This window comes from Pinus tabuliformis, chromosome 9 (genome assembly GCF_031772625.1).
Source record: "Pinus tabuliformis cultivar Carrire ecotype Pingquan chromosome 9, CPIR1, whole genome shotgun sequence".
In the NCBI taxonomy this organism is placed as follows: Eukaryota; Viridiplantae; Streptophyta; class Pinopsida; order Pinales; family Pinaceae; genus Pinus; species Pinus tabuliformis.
In genome coordinates, this window is record NC_142307.1 from 232,801,875 (window position 1) to 232,828,003 (window position 26,129).

Consider the following 26,129-nt stretch of genomic DNA (forward strand, 5'->3'; position numbering starts at 1 on the left):
GATTGTTCCATTCCATTGCAAAACTAATTACTAATTGTTAAAATAGCCAGTGTTGAAGGATTGTGTTGGAGTAGGAGTAGGCAGTCCACAGATTGAAGGTGTTCATTATGATAAAGAAGCTTTGCCTAATGACCAGTACATTCAATACAAATCTCTGGCCGCAAACAGTACAAATAGTATGATCAAAAGAATGTCTGTCTCAGATGGTTGTGTCAAAATCATCCCAAGTCAGCGCAGAATACCACGACAAAAACAAGCGGAATACATAAAGCTTATTACAACAAGAAGTCAGAGTTCTCTCAAGCAATGCTATGTCAAGCGATGCCTTGAACATCTGCTGACTCTTTCTTATATAGACATCCTAGCGAATCTAATCCTATCTAAGCAATGACGTAAAATGGAAATTATTGAGGGTCTGTTGGTATTTCTTTCACCGACGGTATCTACTCAACCTTTTCCAGTACAAAGATTCCTGCTACAACATGTGACCTCATTATCACATTGCTAGCAAAGATTCTACCATGGTCCCATCGGACTCCTATCCGAAACATAGTCGGATACACTTGATGGTGGCTCGTACTCCTCGAGTATCCTTTTGTAGTGGCGGTCTATCAGCCGATTATATTCCTTGTCGATATCTGCTTCTGGGTCATGGGATTTCATCTTTTCCTTTTGTATTGTCATCTAACATTATTGTCCTTTGAGATGCTGCTTTTGAAGATTCTCCCTTTTCCGTATTCATCTTTATCTTGTGGAGGCCCGGTTGCTGAGTCGTGTACATGGCTTCCTGTTTTTCCCACTTGTTAAGAAAAGGTAAAGCACTTATCTCAATATCCAAAAAAGAATCTTTATAAACATTTCTCACTGCTGGTGATCTCTGAACTGCCAACTCGATGCCATCTAATAGTTCCCACTTAAAATTCTGAAACATATTCGTGGAACCTTCTATAGCATGTTGAACCCATGATCTGCAATTCTCACTCATGAAATCTTTATGTTGCCATCCTTTTCCAAAAATAATTGAAGTGCAGATTCTTTTTTAGATCATTAAACTGATGATATGAATGACATTATTATTCCAATTAGGAGATTTAGCAATTATTGTGACTAAAGATTTTTGATTAATTATCAATTTTAGAGCTTTAGGTTCTCCTTGTAAGTCATCCATTTTATATAGAATCTGGAGTTTTTCTATCAACTTTAGGTTGCCGAATTCATGAAACCAATCTGCATGCTATTTGATCATTTCTTGATTATTGTTGGTTTCTATTTATCTGATTCTTTCATGGCTAAATACCTGTGCGAATGGATTAGGATCAATGCTTTCTCTCAATCTTAAATTGCAAAAATCCCAAGGATAAGAAAAAGTCTGAAGATACTGCAACGTTCTTTGAATGCACTCGGACACCCTCGTTGTTAACTTTTTTCTGCAAAAACCTCCTCTGATTTCCCATTCAGCAAAACCTTCAAATATCTCATACTGAGGGAAAGTGTCGCTGACTGCATAATTTTCATCATATCTCTACAAGAAAGAGGCTTCCAATTCTTCAAATATATCAGGGATCTTTAGAGACACAATAAATTTTTCTAACTCTTGTTTAATAGGAATCTCTTCAAGATCCATCAGTTTTGCTGCAGTGAATATGCTTAGAGAAAAATCAATTCCTCCAATGATCTGATAATAATTTAAAACTTTGAGAGTCCAGATCATTTCATCAGTGTATACACTAGACCATAAATCAGATAAACTCCTGAAAAAGAGTTTCACTTTCATATTTGGCAAAGGAAATACTTTTACCAAAGTGTCATCTAGGCCCAGAGAAACACCTAAATTCTTGGACTGACATGCTTGGCATTTTCTTATCCAAGTATTTCTTCTTAACCTCATTCCTACCACCTTTTTATTTGTTCTACAATATGGGTCTCATGATTCTCAAAAATTCTAAATCTATCTACAAAAGTAGCAAAATTGTCATCTTTTGAACTTTTGCCTGGAATATCAAAGAATGAACCTGTACAAGTTGTGAATGCCTTATTCATGTCTCTGGTTAGTGAATCTGTCAAAAAATAGGAATTCCCTCGGATCCACTCTACTTCAAATTCAAATTGTTGGAACCAGATTTGCCAAGCCAGAATTCTACCCTTTGCAATTTGTCTTGAAATTTTGGCAAATAGAAAATATTTGAAATTCCTCGAATCTGTTATGATTAAAAACTTTACGGGAGTAATATATACCTCAAAGCGCTGTATCCCGTTGAATATAGCCAATGTTTCTTTTTCGGCTATGAAATACTTCTTCTGGCTAGGTGTGAATTCACCAGAAGCATATGCACAAAGCTTTTCTTCAATTTTACCTTCACTGTCTTTTCTTTGTTATAATAGAATAGCTGCCCAAAAATCTAAAGAAGCGTCAGTTTGAAGAATGAGTAAACGATCACCTGGTGGCTGAAGCTTTGGTAGGTGTTGACATTCTTCTTTCAATCTGTTAACAACTTCTGTTGCTTCTTGTGACCATCCCTGTATGAGATGCCTTCTGATTGGCGCTATCTTCTCTATCACATTTGGAATATATTTGTGAAGATAATTCAAAACTCCCAGAAATCTTTGAATCGTCTTAGTGTCCTTCAATTCATCAGGAAACCGTGTCAACTTGGTTAATACATGAGGTTGCATTTGAATCGAACCATTGACAACATTAATCCCCAAAAAATCAACACTATCTTGAAATAGAGACATTTTTCTTTCTGACAGGACTATTCCATGCTGCTGAACTTCTTTCAAGAAAATCTCTAGATGCTCTAAATGAGTATGTACATTTGGACTATGAATAAGAATATCATCTATATATGTTACAAAAAAATCATATTTTGCAAAATTAAATCCATTCTTCGCTAGAAGAATGCTGGGGTGTTCTTCAAACCAAAAGGAACAACTTTCCATTGGTAAAATCCGACTGGGCAAATGAAAGCGGTTTTGTGCCGGTCTTCTGGCTGGATCTGAATCTGATAATACGCTGACTTCATATCAAACTTACTAAACACCTTGCTATGCTGGATTTTCTGCATTATAGTTTTAGGTCTTGGCAATGGATAGTTGAAGCTCTGAGTGATGGCATTAAGAGGTTTATAATTTATTACCATTCTTGGTTTACCTCTTACTATCTCAGAGTGATTCCTCACAAGAAAATCTGACAAGCATAATGAGACTCTCTTAGCTCAATGAGCTGCATTTGTAGCAGTTCTTTTATCTGATTCTTTATTTCTTGTTCATCTGCTGGGGTGCAGGGAATCATCTTACCTTTGACTCCATTGTCATGCAAGGTTATGATCTCTTGCATCGGGCTCTTTGTTTCCCAAAACTGTTGTGGGTTCTCCGAGCAACTCTTAAGAAGTCTTTGATGGATATCACCATGTTCTCTAGACCAGTTGGGATCAATACATGCCAATTGTTTTGTTTTAGATTCTGCTCTTTTTTCATAAAAATTCAGAACTTCCTGCCAATCATCAGAATCCTTTTTTGCCTTTCTGGCTCCTATTCTTTTCTGGCTATTCTCATGCCTAGCTTCAGAATTTGTAATAAATAATCTAGGAACAGAAATAACTTTCTTTTCAAATTAATAATCAGCTTATCTTGGTTGATTTTTACTGGAAGCACAAAATTTAGAAATTGCATACCCAACATTAAACTGGCTGAGGGATCAAAATGTTGAATTGAAGAAATCTTTACAATACTCCCCCCAACTTTCAAAGAAATGTTGTCTACATAATGTGTTAAACTAACAGATCCTCCAATTGTTTCTGAAACCAGAATATTTTTCAGTGGTTTCCACAAAGATTTGAATAAAGATGGTCTAGCCAAATTATTTGAACCACCGGTATCAACAAAAGCATCTACAAATATCCATTCATTTTTTACCTGTACTTGTACCGGGATGTATATCAGGCTATTTGTTTTGACTATCTTTTTCAACAATGTATTTTCTTCTGTTCTTTTAATATCTGGTTGTGGAAGACTTGGTGAAATTGTTGTTATTTTTTCAAATGGACAAAAAGCATTTATTTCCGGCAAAGGTAGCACAGGCTGCTTATCTTGTTTGACTGATAATGGCACTGCACTTGCAGATTCATCATCTGAGTCATCTGAAGTTTCACTTGTGAATTCAATGTCTGTGTCACTTTCTTCATCACTGTAATGATTTTCATCTAAAAATTCATCATCTGAGCATGATGGACAGAAATTCATTTTCTAAACATTTTCTTCTTCTTCTGCATCTGATATTTCAGTTAAAATATTTACATCTGAAACATCGTCGTCTGAATCTACTATTGACCAATCATCCTGAAATTCTTCTATATCTATGCATGCTTTGAGCTTACTAGAAGAATTTTGTGGACATTTTCTTGCAAAGTGTCCTTCTTTTTTACAGATGAAACAACAGTTGTTGTTTCTTAGCTTTGTTCTTTTCTTCAAAAATTTATATTTCCTAAAAGGCTTTCTTGGATTAGAGACTCTCTTGGGCTTGAATCTACCATACTTTTTTTTTTTCTTCCTTTTCCTGAAAGGTGTCCATGGTAGCATTATTTTAGAGACATCTGAGTTGGGTGTGATGTCATGTGCTTTCTTCTGCCTGCATAAGTTTTTAACTTTTTCTGTAACTCTAAACAGAAGATCAACCCAATAAATCTGATCTAGTCTTTTGCTTTGTACATCTAGATCTTTCATTACAAGGTCTCCTAGATTGCCTGGTAATGTTGACAAAAATGAAATTTTCTGAGCTACGTCATTTGAGAGATTAGCTTTGAATACTTTAGCCATGAAATATTTACTAAAGTTCTCCAAATATTTTAGATCTTTTAGTTCCATGCGGCTAAGATCAGTTATAATTTTCTTCTTCTCATCAACTGGCTCAGGCACGAACTGTGTTTTTAGCAACAACTCTCAAGTTGTCAGTCCAACTTCCATGATGGCTCTTCTTTCTTCTTCAGATGGTCACATCCACCAATCATAGACTATTCCAGTCATTCTATTTTCTGCAAGGACCATGATAGACACATTATCCAATCTTGTAGTAACCTGCATCTGATATAATGCTTCTATCCAGATTCTGATTGATTCTCCAGGGTTTGAAGAATTATCTAAAACTAGGATATAGCCACTGGTATTGGCTGCATACAGGTCTTCTTCAACTCTTGGATATTTATTAACTTCTTTCATAACATGTGCCTTATTCTGATTATTTATAGATGGCAAAATAATCGATGGGAATTTAGAGGCAGCTTTCTCTAAAGTCATTACTTCCTTCTTTGACTCAAAATATTTATCAGCTTTAAATGTCCTAGATCCACTGGTTAATTTTCCAGTGTCTTTGGAAGTACATTCTCCTGCACTGTTTGCAGTTGTTTCTCCTTTTGCTTCCTCTTCCTCCTCCTCAAGATCCCAATAGTTGGGTGCAAACATATATATATGAAATTTTGGAATTTCTTTGGCCTTTTTCTTTTGCCTTCTCTTTCTTATTTCTTCCTTTTCTTGCCTTTCTGATTGTTTCTCATCATATAGCAACTTAAGATTAGCAATAATCAAATCAGCTTGTTTGCCTAGATCATATAGAACATCTTCCGGATGACCACACCAAGTGGTTAGATAGTTTCCTATCTGATATACTTGGTCCAAATCATTTGGATTCTGTGAATTATGTTCTAGCAGTGGGGCACAGTCAGCTCTTGTGGGTGGTTGTTTGGTATTAGATGAAGAAGTACAAAACTTTGTTTTGGGTGGCCACTTTCCTCCTCTTACAAATCTATGATTTTCATGCTGAAATTCCTCTACTGGCTGGAAAGTATTTACATAAGTTCTAAATATCTTATTTACAACAAAAAATGGCTTTTCTTCTGGTATATACAACTGATTTGTAGCCAACGATGTACTGGTGGAAGAACTAGGTTTTTCTGGTATAGGAATATGACGGTAGAAAGTTCTTCTTCCGCTACTTGGGATTGGTTCATTTTCTATGACTGCTGGTAACACATGTTTTTCTGGCAAGACTATTGGTCGTGGTATTCTGGGCTGACTTGGGATGATTTTGACACAACCATCTGAGACAAACATTCTTTTGATCATACTATTTGTACTGTCTGCGGCCAGAGGTTTGTATTGAATGTACCAGTCATTAGGCAAAGCTTCTTTATCATAATGAACACCTTAAATCTGTGCATTGCCTACTCCTACTGCAACACAATCCTTCAAAACTGGTTGTTTTAACTTAGGATGTACAATATTAGTCAACTGAAAAGAGGTTTGGACTATTACTGACAAATATTCACTATCATCAACCATAGATAGACCTTGCACTCCAATCAAGGCTTTCCAACAATCTTTAAGATGGACATCTGTTAAACTGATTGCATAATTAGGATAGATTGTTCCATGTTGACATCCCGAGGAAAGATTTCCCAATATGGTTCCTATTCGGGCATGATCATAAATATTGTGCCTTGTATCAAAAAGTTTTGCTATACATGGAGTGTTTAAACCATGACGAAACAATGGGGCTAAACCTATTCTAATCCCCCCCAAAGTGCAAATAAAAGAATCTCTTCTCAGCATGATATTTTCTAAACTTTCAGACTTCATCTTCTGAAAACAAATTGAAACTTATGATTTGTACAGATGGGCCTTTAATTCTGACTTTCAGTTCAACTTCTTTAAAATAGGCCTTCTTTCTCAATTTGAACATCATCGGGAATGGATAAATTTCTTTTGTATCTAATGCAGGAAGATTCCAGTTTTCTGGGTCTTTGACCTTTTCATGTTCTTCTAAATCTTTCTCAAGGGTTCTATTTTCTACTTCTGACACAGATTTCTTTTCAATGGTCGAGAAAGATCTTAAGAAGTTGGCCATGTTGAACTTATACAATTCTATTCCAGAAGTCGACTGAAGGAGCTTGTATCTACTCAGCACAATGTAAAGCAAAGATGCTTTTCAAAGGCTTCCTGGCTTTCTTCAGATTCTGTCTATAGAATGTATTTCATCCAAAGGAGTGGGGTGTGGCTCTGATACCAAAATAGGGGGATGACTGTTCAACAGAGATTATATATCAAGAAATACATACAGATAGGATGAAGCTTCGGTGTATTCAAACTTACTTTAAAATTAAAGTCGAAGTTTTCCGAACAACAAATCAGAGATGAGTAACCTTCCTCAACTGATCATGCGCGAGCAACACGACCTTTCTCCTCGGGTCTTCAAAACTCCAGCACCTTACAGCTCAAGGTTCTTTTGGATAGCGGAACTACCCTTAGACAGGTGGCCCAGTAGGCTTCAATATTAACAAAAACAAGTGGAATACATAAATCTTATTACAACAAGAGGTCTCAGAGTTCTCTCAAGCAATGCTCTGTCAAGCGATGCCTTGAACATTTGTGGACTCTTTCTTATATAGACATCCTAGTGAATCTAATGCTATCTAAGCAATGACGAAAAACGGAAATTATTGAGGGTCCTGTCGGTATTTCTTTCACCGACGGTGTCTACTAAACCTTTTCCAGCACAAATATTCCTGCTACAACATGTGACCTCATTTTCACATTGCTAGCAAAGATTCTAGCAATAGGGGATGACTGTTCAACAGAGATTATATATCAAGACATACATACAGATAGGATGAAGCTTCAGTGTATTCAAACTTACTTTAAAATTAAAGTCGAAGTTTTTTGAACAGCAGATTAGAGACGAGTAACCTTCCTCAACCGATCATGCGCGAGCAACACGACCTTTCTCCTCGGGTCTTCAAAACTCCAGCGCCTTACAACTCAAGGTTCTTTTGGATAGCGGAACTATCCTCAGACAGGCGGCCCAGTAGGCTTCAATATTAACAAAAGCAAGCGGAATACATAAAGCTTATTACAACAAGAAGTCTCAGAGTTCTCTCAAGCAATGCTTTGTCGAGCGATGCCTTGAACATCTGCGGACTCTTTCTTATATAGACATCCTAGCAAATCTAATCCTATCTAAGCAATGATGTAAAATAGAAATTATTGAGGGTCCTGTCAGTATTTCTTTCACTGACGGTGTCTACTCAACCTTTTCCAGTACAAATATTCCTGCTACAACATGTGACCCCATTATCACATTGCTAGCAAAGATTCTACCATGGTCCCATCGGACTCCTATCTGAATCATAGTCGGATACACTTGATGGTGGCTCGTACAACTTGAGTATCCTTTTGTAGTGGCGGTCTATCAGTTGATTATATTCCTCGTCGATATCTGCTTTTGGGTCCTGGGCATCTGTCATTTCATCTTTTCCTTTTGTATTGTCATCTAACATTATTGTCCTTTGAGATGTTTCTTTTGAAGATTCTCCCTTTTCTGTATTCGTCTTTATCTTGTGGAGGCCTAGTTACTGAGGCGTGTACATGGCTTCCTATTTTTCCCACTTGTTAAGAAAAGGTAAAGCACTTATCTCAATATCCAAAAACAAATCTTTATAAACATTTCTGACTGTCGGTGATCTCTGAACTACCAACTCGATGCCATCTAATAGTTCCCACTTAAAAATTTGAAACATATTTATGGAACCTTCTATAGCATGTTGAACCCATGATCTACAATTATCACTCATGAAATCTTTATGCTGCCATCCTTGTTCAAAAATAATTGAAGTGCAGATTCTTTTTGAGATCATTAAACTGATGATATGAATGACATTATTATTCCAATTAGGAGATCTAGCAATTATTGTGACTAAAGCTTTTTGATTAATTATCAATTTTAGAGCTTTAGGTTCTCCTTGTAAGTCATCCATTTTATATAGAATCTGGAGTTTTTCTATCAACTTTAGGTTGCCGAATTCATGAAACCAATCTGCATGCTGCTTGATCATTTCTTGATTATTGTTGGTTTCTATTTCTCCAATTATTTCATGCCTGAACACCTGTGCGAATGGATTAGGATCAATGCTTTCTCTCAATCTTAAACTATGAAAATCCCAAGGATAAGATAAAGTCCAAAGATACTGCAAAGTTCTTTGAATGCACTCAGACACCTTGGTTGTTAACATTTTTCTGCAAAAACCTCCTCTAATTTCCCAATCAGCAAATCCTTCAAATATCTCATACTGAGGGAAAGTGTCGCTTACTGCATAATTTTCATCATATCTCTACAAGAAAGAGGCTTCCAATTTTTCAAATATATCAGGGATCTTTAGAGACACAATAAATTTTTCTAATTCCTGTTTAATAGGAATCTCTTCAAGTTCCATCAATTTCGCTGCGGTGAAGATGCTTAGAGCAAAATCAATTCCTCCAATGGTCTGATAATAATTTAAAACTTTGAGAGTTCAGATCATTTCATCGGTGTATACACTAGACCATAAATCAGATAAACTCCTGAAAAAGAGTTTCACTTTCATATTTGGCAAACGAAATACTTTTACCAAAGTGTCATCTAGGCCCAGAGAAACACCTAAATTCTTGGACTGCCATGCTTGGCATTTTCTTATCCAAGTATTTCTTCTTAACCTCATTCCTACCACCTTTTTTATTTGTTCTGCAAGATGGGTCTCATGATTCTCAAAAATTCTAAATCTATCTACAAAAGTAGCAAAATTGTCATCCTTTGAACTTTTGCCTGGAATATCAAAGAATGAACCTGTACAAGTTGTGAATTCCTTATTCATGTCTCTGGTTAGTGAATCTGTCCTTGGAATTCCCTGGGATCCACTCTACTTCAAATTCAAATTGTTGGAACCAGATGTGCCAAGCTATAATTCTACCCTTTTCAATTTGTCTTGAAATTTTGGCAGATAGAAGATATTTGAAATTCTTGGAATCTGTTCTGATTAAAAACTTTACAGGAGTAAGATATACCTCAAAGCGCTGTATCCCGTTGAAGATAGCCAATGTTTCTTTTTCGGCTATGAAATAGTTCTTCTGGCTAGGTGTGAATTCACCAGAAGCATATGCACAGAGTTTTTCTTCAATTTTACCTTCACTGTCTTTTCTTTGTTCCAATAGAACAACTGCCCAAAAATCTAAAGAAGCGTCAGTCTGAAGAATGAGTAAACCATCACCTGGTGGTTGAAGCTTTGGCAGGTGTTGACATTCTTCTTTTAATCTTTTAACAGCTTTTGTTGCTTCTTGCGACCATCCCTGTTTTATATGCCTTATGATTGGCGTTGTCTTCGCTGTCAAATTTGGAATATATTCAGAAGATGAAGTCCGAAAGTTTAGAAAATATCATGCTGAGAAGAGATTCTTTTATTTTCACTTTGGGGGGATTATAATAGGTTTAGCCCCATTGTTTCGTCATGGTTTAAACACTCCATGTATAGCAGAACTTTTTGATACAAGGTACAATATTTATGATCATGCCCGAAGAGGAACCATATTGGGAAATCTTTCCTCGGGATGTCAACATGGAACAATCTATCCTGATTATGCAATCAGTTTAACAGATGTCCATCTTAAATATTTTTGGAAAGCCTTGATTGGAGTTCAAGGTCTATCTATGGTTGATGATAGTGAATATTTGTTAGTAATAGTCCAAACCTCTTTTCAGTTGACTAATACTGTACATCCTAAGTTAAAATAGCCAGTGTTGAAGGATTGTGTTGCAGTAGGAGTAGGCAATGCATAGATTGAAGGTGTTCATTATGATAAAGAAGCTTTGCCTAATGACTGGTACATTCAATACAAATCGCTGGTCGCAGACAGTACAAATAGTATGATCAAAAGAATGTCTGTCTCAGATGGTTGTGTCAAAATCATCCCAAGTCAGCCCAAAATACCACAACCAATAGTCTTGCCAGAAAAACATGTGTTACCAGCAGTCACAGAAAATGAACCAATCCCAAGTAGTGGAAGAAGATCTTTCTACCATCATATTCCTATACCAGAAAAACCTAGTTCTTCCACCAGTACACCGTTGGCTACAAATTAGTTGTATATACCAGAAGAAAAGTCGTTTTTTGCTGTAAATAAGATGTTTATAACTTATGTAAATAATTTCCAGCCAGTAGAGGAATTTCGGTATGCAAATCATAGATTTGTAAGAGGAGGAAAGTGGCCACCCAAAACAAAGTTTTGTACTTCTTCATCTAATACCAGACAACCACCCACAAGAGCTGACTGTGCCCCACTGCTAGAACATAATTCACAGAATCCAAATGATTTGGACCAAGTATATCAGATAGGAAACTATCTAACCACTTGGTGTGCTCATATTGAAGATGTTCTAGATGATCTAGGCAAACAAGCTGATTTGATTAATGCTAATCTTAAGTTGTTACATGATGAGCAACAATCAGAAAGGCAAGAAAAGTAAGAAAGAAGAAAGAGAAGGCAAAAGAAAAAGGCCAAAGAAATTCCAAAATTTCATATAGATATGTCTGCAACCAACTATTGGGATCTTGAGGAGGAGGAAGAGGAAGCAAAAGGAGAAACAACTGCAAACAGTGCAGGAGAAGGTACTTCCAAAGACACTGGAAAATTAACCAGTGAATCCAGGACATTTAAAGTTGATAAACATTTTGAGTCAAAGAAGCAAGTAATGACTTTAGAGAAAGTTTCCTCTAAATTCCCATCGTTTATTTTTCCATCTATAAATAATCAGAATAAGGCACATGTTCTAAAAGAAGTTAATAAATATACAAGAGTTGAAGAAAACCTATATGCAGGCAATACCAGTGGCTATATCCTAGATTTAGATAATTCTTCAAACCCTGGAGAATCAATCAGAATCTGGATAGAAACAGTATATCAGATGCAGGTTACTACAAGATTGGATAATGTGTCCATCATGGTCCTTGCAAAAAAGAGAATTACTGGAATAGTCTAGATTGGTGGATAGGACCATCCCAAGAAGAAAGAAGAGCCGTCATGGAAGCTAGACTGAAAACTTTAGAGTTGTTGCTAAAAACAGAGTTCGTGCCTGAGCTAGTTGATGAGAAGAAGCAAATTATAACTGATCTTAGCCGCATGGAACTAAAAGATCTAAAATATTTGGAGAACTTTAGTAAATATTTCATGGATAAAGTATTCAAACCTAATCTCTCAAATGACGTAGCTCAGAAAATTTCATTTTTGTCAAAATTACCAAGCAATCTAGGAGACCTCATAATGAAAGATCTAGATGTACAAAGAAAAATACTAGATCATATTAATTGGGTTGATCTTCTGTTTAGAGTTACAGAAAAAGTTAAATACTTATGCTGGCAGAAGAAAGCACATGACATCACACCCAGCTCAGATGTCTGTAAAATAATGCTACCATGGACACCTTTCAGGAAAAGGAAGAAAACAGAAAAGTATGGTAGATTCAAGCCCAAGAGAGTCTCTAATCCAAGAAAGTCTTTTAGGAAATATAAATTTTTGAAGAAAAGAACAAAGCCAAGAAACAATAGCTGTTGCTTCATCTGTAAAAAAAAAGGAAACTTTGCAAGAAAATGTCCACATAATTATTCTAGTAAGCTCAAAGCATGAATAGATATAGAAGAATTTCAAGATGATTGGTCAATAGTAGATTCAAATGATGATGTTTCAGATGTATATATTTTAACTGAAACATCAGATGCAGAAGAAGAAGAAAATGTTCAAAAAATGAATTTTTGTCCATCATGCTCAGATGATGAATTTTTAGATGAAAATCATTACAAGTGATGAAGAAAGTGACACAGACATTGAAGTCACAAGTGAAACTTCAGATGACTCAGTTGATGAATCTGCAAGTGCAGTATCATTATCAGTCAAACAAGATAAGCAACCTGTGCTACCTTTGCCAAAAATAAATGCTTTTTGTCCATTTGAAAAAATAACACCAGTTTCATCAAGTCTTCCACAACCAGATATTAAAAGAACATAAGAAAATACATTGTTGAAAAATATAGTCAAAATAAATAGCCTGATATACATCCCGGTACAAGTGCATGTAAAAAATGAATGGATATCTGTAGATGCTTTTGTTGATACCAGTGGTTCAAATAATTTGGCTAGACCATCTTTATTCAAATCTCTGTGGAAACCACTGAAAAATATTCTGGTTTCAGAAACAATTGGAGGATCTGTTAGTTTAACACATTATGTAGACAACATTTCTTTGAAAGTTGGGGGGAGTATTGTAAAGGTTTCTGCAATTCAGCATTTTGATCCCTCAGCCAGTTTAATGTTGGGTATGCCATTTCTAAATTTTGTGCTTCCAGTGACAATCAGCCAAGATAAGCTGATTATAAATTTGAAAAAGAAAGTTATTTCTATTCCTAGATTATTTATTGCAAATTCTGAATCTAGGCATGAGAATATCCAAAAAAGAATAGGAGCCAGAAAGGCAAAAAAGGATTCTGATGATTGGCAGGAAGTTCTGAATTTTTATGAAAAAAGAGCAGAATCTAAAACAAAACAATTGGCATGTATTGATCCCAACTGGTCTACAGAACAAGGTGATATCCATCAAAGACTTCTAAAGAGTTGCTCAGATAACCCACAACAATTTTGGGAAAGAAAGAGCCCGATGCAAGAGATCATAACCTTGCATGACAATGGAGTCAAAGGTAAGATGATTCCCTACACCCCAACAGATGAACAAGAAATAAGGAATCAGATAAAAGAACTGCTACAAATGCAGCTCATTGAGCCAAGCGAGTCTCATTATGCTTGCTCATCTTTTCTTGTAACGAATCACTCTGGCATAGTAAGAGGTAAACCAAGAATGGTAATAAATTATAAACCTCTTAATGCCATCACTCAGAGCTTCAACTATCCATTGCCAAGACCTGAAACTATAATGCAGAAAATCTAGCATAGAAAGGTGTTTAGTAAGTTTGATATGAAGTCAGGGTATTATCATATTCAGATCCAGCCAGAAAACCAGCACAAAACCGCTTTCATTTGCCCAGCTGGATTTTACCTGTGGAAAGTTGTTCCTTTTGGTTTGAAGAATGCCCCAACATTCTTCCAGCGAAGAATGGATTTCATTTTTGCAAAATATGATTTTATTGTAACATATATAGATGATATTCTTATTCATAGTCCAGATGTACATACTCATTTAGAGCATCTAGAGATTTTCTTGAAAGAAGTTCAGCAGGGTCCTAAATATTACTAATTAAATTAATAAAATAATTTTGACCCTCGTCCTATAGTCAAACTAGCCGTTGGTCAAGTTAGCCGTAGGAGGCTCTACTCAGACTATTTAACTTGCTAAGCTGGATCTGTTTCTTCAACTTGTCCTGACGATGAACCACACTAGTTGGTTCGAAATGCATCGACAAATGGTATCGCATGTGATTTTCGCCGAAAAATCTCTCACAAGCATGGAATAGTCGTGTCAGAAAGAAAAATATCTCTATTTCAAGATAGTGTTGATTTTTTGGGGATTAATTTTTTCAATGGTTCGATTCAAATGCAACTTCATGTATTAACCAAGTTGACAAAGTTTCCTGATGAATTTAAGTACACTAAGATGATTCAAAGATTCTAGGAGTTTTGAATTATCTTCATAAATATATTCCAAATTTGATAGAGAAGACAGCGCCAATCAGAAGGCATCTCAAACAGGAATGGTCACAAGAAGCAACAGAAGTTGTTAAAAGATTGAAAGAAGAATGTCAACACCTGCCAAAGCTTGAGCCACCAGGTGATGGTTTACTCATTCTTCAAACTAATGCTTCTTTAGATTTTTGGGCAATTGTTCTATTAGAACAAAGAAAAGACAGTGAAGGTAAAATTGAAGAAAAAATTTGTGCATATGCTTCTAGTGAATTCACACCTAGCCAGAAGAACTATTTCATAGCCAAAAAAGAAACATTGTCTATCTTCAATGGGATACAACGCTTTGAGGTATATCTTACTCTCGTAAATTTTGTAATCAGAATAGATTCCAGGAATTTCAAATATTTTCTATCTGCCAAAATTTAAAGACAAATTGCAAAGGGTAGAATTCTAGCTTGGCAGATCTGGTTCCAACAATTTGAATTTGAAGTAGAGTGGATCCCAGGTAATTCCAATTTTTTGACAGATTCACTAACCAAAGACATGAATAAGGCATTCACAACTTGTACAGGTTCATTCTTTGATATTCCAGGAAAAAGTTTAAAGGATGACAATTTTGCTACTTTTTTAGATAGATTTAGAATTTTTTAGAATCATGAGACCCATCTTGCAGAACAAATAAAAAAGGTGGTAGGAATGAGGTTAATAAGAAATACTTGGATAAGAAAATGCCAAGCATGGCAGTCCAAGAATTTAGGTGTTTCTCTAGACCTAGATGACACTTTGGTAAAAGTATTTCCTTTGCCAAATATGAAAGTGAAACTCTTTTTCAGGAGTTTATCTGATTTATGGTATAGTGTATACACTGATGAAATGATATGGACTCTCAAAGTTTTAAATTATTATCAGATCATTGGAGGAATTGATTTTGCTCTAAGCATCTTCACCGGAGCAAAACTGATGGATCTTGAAGAGATTCCTATTAAACAGGAGTTAGAAAAATTTATTGTGTCTCTAAAGATCCCTGATATATTTGAAGAATTGGAGGCCTCTTTCTTGCAGAGATATGATGAAAATTATGCATTCAACGACACTTTCCCTCAGTATGAGATATTTGAAGGATTTGTTGATTGGGAAATCAGAGGAGGTTTTTGCAAAAAAAAGTTAACAACAAGGGTGTCCCAATGCATTAAAAGAAAGTTGTAGTATCTTCGGACTTTCTCTTATCCTTTGGATTTTCATAGTTTAAGATTGAGAGAAAGCATTGATCCTAATCCATTTGCACAGGTATTCAGCCATGAAAGAATCGGAGAAATAGAAACCAACAATAATCAAGAAATGATCAAGCAGCATGCAGATTGGTTTCATGAATTCGGCAAGCTAAAGTTGATAGAAAAACTCCAGATTCTAAATAAAATGGATGACTTACAAGGAGAACCTAAAGCTCTAAAATTGATAATTAATAAAAAAGATTTAGTCACAATAATTGCTAGGTCTCCTAATTGGAATAATAATGTCATTCATATCATCAGTTTAATGATCTCAAAAAGAATCTACACTTCAATTATTTTTGAACAAGGATGGCAGCATAAAGATTTCATGAGTGATAATTGCAGATCATGGGTTCAACATTTAAGTGGGAACTATTAGATGGCATCGAGTTGGCAGTCCAGAGATCACCAGCAGCGAGAAATGTTTATAAAGATTATTTTTTGGATATTGAGATAAGTGCTTTACTTTTTCTTAACAAGTGGGAAAAATAGGAAGCCATGTACACGCCTCAGCAACCAGGCCTCCACAAGATAAAGACGAATACGGAAAAGGGAGAATCTTCAAAAGCAACATCTCAAAGGACAATAATGTTAGATGACAATACAAAAGGAAAAGATGAAATGACAGATGCCCAGGACCCAAAAGCAGATATTGACGGGGAATATAATCAGTTGATAGACCACCACTACAAAAGAATACTCGAGGACTATGAGCCACCATCAAGTGTATCCAACTATGATTCTGATAGGAGTCTGATGGGACCATGGTAGAATCTTTGCTAGCAATGTGATAATGAGGTCACATGTTGTAGCAGGAATCTTTGTACTGGAAAAGGTTAAGTAGACACCGTTGGTGAAAGAAATACTGACAGGACCCTCAATAATTTCCATTTTTACGTCATTGCTTAGATAGGATTAGATTCACTAGGACGTCTATATAAGAAAGAGTCCATAGATGTTCAAGGCATCGCTTGACAGAGCATTGCTTGAGAGAACTATGAGGCTTCTTGTTGTAATAAGCTTTATGTATTCCGCTTGTTTTTGTTAATACGGATGCCTACTGGGCCACCTATGTGAGGACAGTTCCGCTATCCAAAAGAACCTTGAGCTGTAATTGTTGATAACATCTATGAAACTAATTACTGATTGTTGATAACATCTGACAAAGAGAAAAATGTCTGAAAAAGACTAGTTACTGATTGTTGATAACATCTGTGGAACTAATTACTGATTGTTGATAACATCTGACAAAGAGAAAAATGTGTGACAAAGAATAGTATTGTTTGTTTTACACAATGCGAACAACAACATGATGAACTCAGGCAAGGTTCAATGAGTGTTTGAACAACAACATGATGAACTCAGGCAAGGTTCAGTGAGTGATCGATCTTCAGTGACTAATTGGGCAGGTGACTGATCAGGAAGGCTTCAGTGTTCTGCAAAATTCCAATGATCCATACAAAACTCCAATGAAGACCGACTCCTAGGAACCTATGATATTGAATTTTCTGAAGCAATGAATTTCTGAAGTGGTCAGAGAAACGTGTACAACATCCTCTTGACAAAAAATTAGCAGATCAGCAACCGGTATGCACAACAAATTGACAACAGATCAGCATCATGCATTGACAATAGATCAACATGCGGTTGTTGCAGATGGTCTCATAACATTTAATTGGTCTCCTAACATTTAATTTCAACCCTGCATTATTCCATTATGCCATAAATTTTCAAAAGAAAGTCAATAAATCTCATTTTAAGCCAAAGTTTTTCCTCTCTCGACCTCAGGAAGAGGCCAAATAAGAACTCAAAACATTTCAAAACATTTCATTGGTTTTAACATAAAACAGTCATATTGCAGTCACAATGTTTAATAGGCTAAGAAGAAGGTGAAGAAAAAGCAAAAAATATATGTACAACAATAGTTTGGCTAATTTGCATTAAAACCTTAGCTTTTTTAATGTATCTGCTTTTCCCAAAGCATTTCAATTACAAGAGTCACTTCTTGGCCCTTTGGGTATGGACTAATAAGAGGGAGGGACCACGAGGCCTATAACGCTTTGAAATGAATTTAAGTTTTCTTTAGGCTTTGGGTATTAATTTTATTTATCTATTTATTTATTTACTTTTATTTTTTTGTAAACAAGGTAGTACGTTCTATATTTACTTTTTCAAAATTTACATTCCCAACACATCGATTAACCAGCCACCTGCCCGAAGGAAACCAGGTGGCCATCGATCAGCATTTTATCCATTCCAAAATTTAAATAAGTTCATCATCAACATCTGTATCTCCCAATTACCTCTCTCCGGTCTTTTAGACAAAAATTCAAAAATTGTAGACAAAAAAACTAAAAAATAACTACTCCTAGGCTATCTAGAAGGCTTCATGCTCTTTCGGAGTCATCATCTTCTTGCCTTTGTTCTGCGGCTTTACCCCTGGGCCTCGGAGTTCTCGTCCTTGCTAAAACAGTTTCCACTTTAGCTCAGACAAAGTTTGCTCAATGCAGCCCAAAGCGAAGTTGTTCCTATATGTTTGGATCTGGATGGTTGTCAAATCCTTCATTATCTCCCCGCTGATATGTTCTAGTTCTTTGTTTCATTCTTGTCGGTTCTCCACCTCTCCTTCCATGTGTTCCTGATGGAGGGTGATTGCACGAGAAACTATGTGTTTCATGATCTAGTATAGTTGCAAAGTTCTGGTATAAAGATATTGTCTGCCATTTGTAGTGCCTAGATCATGTATCATTTCTTCCCACTCAGGCAGGGGAAGGTTTCTACCTTGAATATTTTGTCTTAAGTCGCATGCCCAATTCCAAAGCTATTCCCGAATTTCCTACACATTTGCTTTCATGTAGGTGTCCACAAGTTCCTTTACTTGTTCACCTGTTGATTTTCTGCCTTTTTTCTGGCCCATGCTACTTGTTTCGGCTTCCTGCTTGACATTCCTTTTGCTTCTCCTGGGTGCCATGTTTTTGCTAGGCAGCTTCCTGATGCTCTGGTCCTTCAGGTTGGCTTGCTGGGTTACAGTTGACCCTTCACTATGGGTTAGACCTATCACAGTATAAACACAATGGTCAGTTTTATCCATTGGGGACATGTGATTTAAGGGGATAGCGCTACCACCCCTCTTCCTAGGTCCTTTCGAGTTGTGTCTAACTCGTGAATACATATCCAAAGCCTCTCTAGAGCTCTCCTGACCCAAGTTTTCTTTGATGAGGGTTACTCTATGATAGTTGGTGTAGTTTATCTAGGCCGCACGGACCGTCTTGTGTTCCATACCCCTCCCATCTCTCTGAGGTTTTCCTAACCCCCTTCCTATTTTGATTTCCTCTGCTTCAGGGTCCCCCTCCCACTTTTTCCTCAATTCTCTAGATCCTATGGAAGGTATCTACTTCCTCACTTAGGTGTTCCAGGTTCACCTTACTGAGGGCATAATCTTAGGGTTTGGCATTCCACGGGCTTCCCATCTATTGCAGGGGTCAAGGAATATTGCGTCCTTCTTTTCTTGTGAACCCTTCTCAGAACTACTATAATCTTCCTTCCTAGCCATGGAGTTGCGAGGCTTTCTCCCGACCTAGGCTATCTTAACTTGATAACTGAATCTGGGGTGTTGTAGGCTATTCCTATCTATTTGCATGCCTATGTTTTTCCTCATGCAGGAACTTTTTTCCAAGTGAGGGGAAGAAGTTTTCACATACCCGTCAGTCTGGAGTTGTTGTCTCTCTTCTGTAGCTGTCTTTGGCCATTGACACGTTCTCTCTCAGCACCTTCCTTCTCTCGTGTTCACATGCAACATGCATGGACTCCCTCATACTTTGTTATTTCAACCTTCCTGTGTCTTAACCTTGCCTCTAGTTGTCTCCATTTCCGACGATCCATGGCGTGCCTTCTAGCCCACTTTCCTTGAGATGTTGTCCAAATGTCTTGTCCTCCGTGCTTCATTTATGGCTATCTTCTCCCAGCTACTCTTGTCATCCCTTTTCTAACTCCACATTGCCATCTGGCTCTCCTCTTCTGTCCCTTCTCGGTCCTGTTGTCCCATTCTGCCTGTGCCCACCTCCTTCCATTTCTACTCCCACACTTCTCGAGTCTGTCCTTTCTCTTTCCTCTTTCGTCATCCATGTCTGCTCTGTCCTTTCTTCCATTCTGTTCTATTCCATGGGTGATCTATGCTGATATTCCTACGCTTGCCTTTGTCTCTCTTCCCTCCTCTCGACGTCATTCAGATTCTCTTACTGCCTCTAATCTACCTCGAAAACCTGTTTTATCTGATTCATTTCCTCATTCATGTTAAGCTCTACTTCTCCTACGTCTAACTGGTGCTCTCTGTTTCGGCATCCCCAGTTCACAAGGAGATATTCCGGGGCATTTCCTTTCCTCTTAACATGGGAAGTGATAATGTATGCCAGTCGTTGCAATTGCTTTTCAACTTCTATAATTACCCACGCCATCCACCAACTTTTGCTTAGTTTTTCTGCATTTTCTCCTTGCTGTAGTTGTTTTATAGTGTCTATGACCAGCTTAGAATCTCCTTCTATCTGTAGTCTTTGGTATCCTTCTCGTATCACTATCTCCAGTCCTCTATTTAGTGCATGGTATTCTGCTTCATTGTTGGTGGCAATGCTGCAATCCATTGCATATACCCTTACGATCCTTCCTTCTTTGTCTCTGAATATCCCTCCTATCTCGGCCTCTCCTAGGTTGCCTTTGGCTGCCTCGTCAAACTTTAATTTTCTGAATCCTTGTGGGGGGTTCCTGTAACATTCTTTCACTTGTACCTATTCTATATCTTGTATCTTCCTGGAGCTACTTGTATTTTTTACTTTAATTTCGAGTCGGTTCATGATGCTAGTTTCCATACCTTCTGTCTTCCAGTCTTCCTCTGTCCAAATTCCCAGAATTATTGTTTCCCTTATATTCCCCATAATTTGGTTCCAGATTTCCCCTGTATCAGTTTTATCTATTTTGAATATTACCTTGTTTCAAGCTTTCCAAAGGTTCCACAGGAAGAATCCAATTCATAGGTTCCAAGCATGGTTGAGGATGACATTTCGGTATGGTTTGCTACTCCATGTTTCAATTGTTGTTTTAATGCTTTCTAACTTTCTTTTTGTAATCCCAAAGATTTTTTGTTGCTTTTGCCACAGAATGTTACTTACATTACAGGAGTTGGTAACATGCTCCATGCTTTCCTCTTGTCGTTTGCACAACACACAGTGTGAGGGCCCATGCATCCATTTCCATCTTAGCTGATCTCGAGTCAGAGCTCTCCCATGTATCACTGTCTAGGTAAAAAACATCACTTTTGGCCAGGTTTTTAGTTGCCAGATTCTTTTCCATTTTTTCATGTCTACATTGCCCGCTCCTCTATTTTCAAGTGGTAACATTCTAATATTGTGAACATGCCTTTAATTCGTTTCCCCCATCTTATTATGTCCAGTCCTTCTTTGATAGCTATTTTCAAGTTTCCAATTCTTTGTGATATGTATTCCATTGGTCAGTTTCTGGGGCTTCAGGCCAATCCCTTTTTAGCTTCCATTGTCTCCAATAGATGTTTTGGTCCCCTATCCAATAGTTCCTTACTGCGTCCTCCACTATTTGGGTTGTATACTGTTGTACTTCATTTCACTAGTGTTCTTGACTCAGGGTACCCCTTTGTTGCCACCCTTCCTGCCAGAAGTTTGCTTTATTTCCCTCTCGAATTTCCCAGAAGCTATTTTTTCTTATCAGAGCTCTGTTCATGTTAGATACATTCCAAATCGTTGAGCCTTTCTTTTCTGTCAAGGTTTGGAGTTTACCCTCTGGGATCCATGCTATTTCATATTTTTGTTCCCACAGTTGTTTCCAGAGGTCATCCCTCCTTGGATCCATCTCCACCATAATTTCGCCCCCATGACTTGGTTCAAGATGTTTGGGTCTCTGAGTCCCAAACCTCCTTCTGAAACCGACTTGCTTAACCATGTCCATGATAGCAAGGCCCATTTTTTTGTTTTGTTTGCCCCTTTCCATAGACATTTTTTAAAGATTTGCACCATTTTCTGACATATGGTCTTTGGGATTGCTTGAATTTCCATTTGGTAGATTGGCATAGCTTGGAGGACTGATTTTAGGAGTATGAGATGAATCGGTGTGTTGAGCGTTCTAGACGTCCAATTTTCCATTATTTTTTGAATTTTCCTTATTAGGTCGTGCTAGTTCGCTACTTTGTACTGTTGATCACTCAGTTGTATCCCTAAGTATTTTGTAGGAAATTTCCCAATTTGAAACCCCAAAGTTCTTTCCAAAAAGGCTTGGCTCACTCTTGGTGTGTTAAAGAAGAAGATTTCAATTTTTTCTTTATTCACCTCTGTTCCTGAAGCTTTGTTGAATTCTGTTAGGATCTCCCCGAGTGTTTTTGCTTCCTTGAGGCTTTCTTGGCTGTACATCATCACATCATCCACAAATTGTTGATGTGTGATAGTTAAATCTTCTCCCCATAGGTTGAGCCCTTTGAATTCTCCTCTACTTACTTTGGTGTTGATTAAGTGACCTAGGCCATCCACTGCTAGGATGAACAGGAACAGAGAGAGAGGGTCTCCCTGTCTTAGGCCACGGGTAGGCTTGAAGGTTTCCGTTGGGGTTCCATTTAGAAGGATTGACATACTAGGAGTGGATATCATGGACATAATCCATGCAATCCATCTTTCATCAAATCCATAGGCTTGCAGAACTTCTTGTAGATATTGCTAGTTGAGTTTATCATATGCCTTTGCTAAGTCAAGTTTGATCATCATTCCTTTATTTCTAGTTTTCTTTAGGGAATGGATCACCTCTTGCGCAACTACAATCCCATCCACTATTTGACGACCTTTCACAAAGCCTATTTGTTCTTTTGCTATCAATTCTGGGAGCAAGTGTTGTAATCTTTTTACCATTATGGTAGCCATGATTTTATAGATTACATTGCATAGAGCTATAGGTCTGAAGTTATGGGGTTCTTCTGCTTGGTCTACTTTTGGTATTAAGGCCAAGAAGGATATTTGCCATTGACAGTATTGATGTCAATCAATTGCATGGTTGTCTATGTTTCGCTGAATCTCTCCTTATCTACATCTTCCCGTTGCAGTCCTTCTTTCTTTTCCACTATAGTTGTTATCATATTAAAATCTCCTGCTACCACCTAGAGTTTTTCTGTATGCAAGTCGCCCATTTGACAAAGCTGTGTTAGAAAGGCCTCTCTCTCAATCGGTATGTGAGGTCCATAGACCGTTGATACCAGGAACCACTCTTTCTGTCCTACCATTCTAAATCTCCCAGATAGAATCCTTCACATTCCTATCCAAATATCTTCCATTACTTCTGTCGGGTTCCATAATATTGTTATTCCCCTTGCACTCCCTTTTGCATCTATTGTCATACTTTCATAATAAAGCTTAATTTTCTGTAAGATTTCCTCCATTTTTGCTCCCGTTATTTTTGTTTCTTGCAGCATCATTATCTGAGGTTTTCTTTTTTAATCCTCTCAACTAGGCATCTTTGCTTGCCCTTGTTGTTAAGCCCTCTTATATTCCAGGATGTAATAATCATTGAGACTGTTGGGTTGTTTGGTGGAAGACCACTGAAAGTGATACAACTCTTCCTGTGTTAACTAGCATTTCACCCATTATTTGAATGGATTCTTGTAGGTTCTTCCTTCCTCTTCTTTCCCCCCTTTCCCTTTTTTTGGGTGCTCCTAGTTATTATCCTGCATTCCTAGCTGTTCATTTATCCCTGTTTTTCGATTGTCTTGATTTTCTTTGTATTTTTGGAATATATCTTTGTATAGTTTTTTATCTTCCTCTCGAATAAACCTTTCATCCAGATTCTTCCACTTGTCCAGTAAATTTTTTAAAATTTCCTATTTTGTTGTTGCGTCATCCCCTTTATTTGTGTCTACTTCCATCACTTCATACTCCTGGTGTGGTTCCTTTTCTTGGGTCCCCTGTTCTTCTAGCTCTTTTTTATTTATCTTCTTGTTTTCCTTTGCATCTATTTTTTCCCCTCCTCCTTCTTGATATGTCCCTTCTTGGCAGTCCATCTATCTAATCTCTTCCTCCCCTTCTTTTTTTTGTAATGCTTCATACATATTCACCTTTTGACTTGTAGTTGGCTAATCTTTCTTACCTTTTTGTTGGGTTTCTTTAGTGGTTCACTTCTTGTGTTTTACTTCTTGGAAACCCTCATCATATTCTTTGGTTTTCCTCTGTTGTTTAGTCTTTATTTCTTCTTCCTCTACATTTAGGGGGCATTCCTTTAAGAGGTGCCCATCTTCATGGCATTTTCGGCATCTAAATGGTATATGTTCATAGTCCAGAGCCTGCTGCCAGACCTCCTCATGATACTCGAGTTCGACAGCACTTGGTATAGGGTTTGCTATATTCATGTATACACATATTCTTGCATATGAGGTGTATCTCCCTCTTTTTGTTGATTCTGCTATCTTTACAAAACTACCTATGGTGTTCCCTATTCCTTCAAGAATCTCTAGATCCTAAAAATCCATAGGGAGTCCAAATAGTCTGACCCATACCGGTGCTGCTATGAATTTTCTTGGTCCCAGTTATAGCATTCTTCCCAGTACCTCATAAATAAACCTGCATTATTATGGAAATATGGTTTGTTTTCAAACACTTTCTCTTTATCTTGCAGGTTTGAGAATATTACCGTGAAAAAGCCACGAGCTCCCAGCTTCAGTTTGATGTGGCCACATGGCTTCCATTTCTGTTGAATCCATCTTGTCAGTTCTTTTTCTGAGGGACAAACTCCAATGAACTTGCAAATCAGTGCATGATATTTCATATAGCTTCTATACCTCTCCAGTTTGTTCATCAGAATGACAAACCTCAGTTTCTCCATTGTGCAGGCAGACATCTTCCTTTGCTTCTTGCTTGCCAATGTGCACCCAAGACAGGTCCTAGTGGCCTTTGAGTAGCTTCCTCTTTGTTGTTACTAGTTCCTTATCCCGTTGTTGCATCCCTATAGGAGGGGACCTCTCCCCTCCCAGTCTACTCTGTCATTTCTGTAACGTCTGTCCACTTCTAATTGTCTGTTCGCTAGTTTTTCGAGGTGTTCCACGCTGCCTACCTCATGGCCGCTTGGTCATTAGGGTTGCAGAGCTCCAAGAATCCCTCATCGTTTTAGGATGCCATACTTTTGAAATATATTTATTTATTTATTTTATTACAATTTTTTAATTGTAATATATTAATGGTTTTGTATTATAGTTTTAATATATACATTCAGTGCTTGAACTTGGTATTTTTTTGTAGAATGATTAAAATAAAAATTAATAATTAATTAAACTAATAAATTTATAAGTAACTTAATTAATCAAAAGTAGTGAAATAATTTAATTAACCTAATTAGTCTAAGTGAATTAATTTTAACTTTACAAATTAAAAATGAAATGCATTTTGTACATTTTAAAGCTCAAGCAGGGAAAATCACTGAAACTTTGAATAAGCACCATTTCAAAACCAAGTCCAAATTCAACAAATATAGAGTCGTTGGGAAGTTGGAGAGAAACCGTACATAATGAAGCAATTAAAACAAAAATATGAAGAAAGTGAAAATCCTGTAAAATTAACCAAACCAAGCATTAAGGAAGTGAAATGACCAAAATTTACATAGAGGGTCCCCATTATTATTATTATGAAGATAATTAAGTAAAATGGGGGGTTGTTATTTTTATGCAACGAATCCACAATCCTCTTGGAAGTTCATATCATAGGGTTAGGTTTTTGGATGTTTAGGGTTTCCTCATTTTTGTTAATGTTAAAATGAGCCTTTCGTCCTCATTTTAATGTGTTGTGATGAATGTGCATAGTTGTCACCTCTTCCCAAATATAAGCTACCACCATTTGAGTGAGTTTGTTTGATTCTGCATTTTTACCGTTTCGATAGTTTCCATTTATTAATAGAAGTCAAGTTTTACTATATCTTTGTGTTCTTTTTATAAATTTGTATTTTATTTCATTACTTTCATAAATCAAGATCACGAGCATGTAACCTTTTATCATCCTTGCAAACAATAGGTACTTGTACTAGAAACCGAGAGCAAGTGGTGCTTCCACATCAAATGGAAAGCTTAAATATTTGATGTTGCAACTGCATTACATGCTCTAATCGCAAACATCCAAACAATGTATGCCCTCTTTCCTGCAAACATTAATTTACCTTAGTACAATAATGTAATTAAGAATGTTGATCACATCGCCCAAACTTGTCTTAGGTGTTAAAATGTATACTAGAAACAAACTAACATCAATACGATTGAGAAGGCTAACAATCAATCTCACTTATATTCACATCAATGTTTTAAATATATGCTACAATATGTGATGCCACCTCATA